We start from the raw sequence: 1,124 nt of genomic DNA, 5'->3' as shown, positions 1-1,124 counted from the left end.
TCAAGAGTTTCATCAATTCTTGGCAGTGGGTATGAGTCCTATTTGGTTATACTGTTAAGAGCCCTGAAGCCCACACAACAACATTGGGTCCCATCCTTCTTCTGGACTAACATGACAGGAGCTGACCAGAGACTATATGTTTTCTCGACTATCCCTCCCTTAATTAGGTCATCCATGACCTCCATCGCTTGTCACTTTGCCGGAGCTATTCTCTTCGAAGGGATCTTTATTGGACGGTGATTGCCTGTGTTTATTCTGTGCTTCACAAGGTCTGTGCAGCTGAGGTCATGATCTCCTTTTGAAAAGACGTCTGCATAACTCGCCAAGAGTTCTCTAACCTGAAGAGCCTGTGATGATTACAAATGGACTGTGCTCTTCTCATAGAGGTCAGTTAAATGCCCTGGGAAAGGGTGTCCTTTCTTTTTGGTTGTATTTCTTGCCTTAACATTGACTAGCTCTATCTCCTGGCACACACCCAACAATGCCCATTCCTTAAGTGTCTGCTCACATTTAGAGAAATTAACCACTATTGTGGGTACTACTTGAAGACCTGCCACAAGTGACCTTCCAATCTTCATGTCTGCTGGCCTGGAAGGGTTTTCCACTGCTTCCACAAGCATCGGGCTTTCTTTTGAGATGTTCTTTTATTCTACCTCAAATTATCTTCTCTGACATAGGAGGTATTGTTGCTGACTTAAGTGCTGTGACATGCAAATCAACAGATGCAGCAAACACTTACCAGAACTTGGCCTTTGTTATTCCCAAACGTCATTTTATCAAAGTTAACTACACACTTCCTTGGTAGTGAGTAGTCCAACCCTAATATGCATTGGTCTTCAATGTCAGCCAAGTATACTTTGTGTCTGTCCTTTATGCTAATGAGCTCAATAGTTACCCATACTGGTCCCCACAACCTTGCATAATGTACTGTCACACCACAGAGTTTCTGTATGGCTTCTGGTACTCCTTTGTAATCTAGCACCTTGATACTCATAAGGGTTTGCTGAGATGCAGAATCTATGACAAAGTTGTACTTTTGGCCATCCAGCTTTCCTGTCATGTAGACACTATTTGTACTTGCTTTTTACACTTGGTTGTTGGGACTTTCATGATGGGGGTTGGTG

Source organism: Limulus polyphemus, unplaced genomic scaffold (genome assembly GCF_000517525.1).
Source record: "Limulus polyphemus unplaced genomic scaffold, Limulus_polyphemus-2.1.2 Scaffold761, whole genome shotgun sequence".
In the NCBI taxonomy this organism is placed as follows: domain Eukaryota; kingdom Metazoa; phylum Arthropoda; class Merostomata; order Xiphosura; family Limulidae; genus Limulus; species Limulus polyphemus.
The sequence above is the reverse complement of the archived record's forward strand: the minus strand, read 5'-3'. Positions refer to the sequence as shown.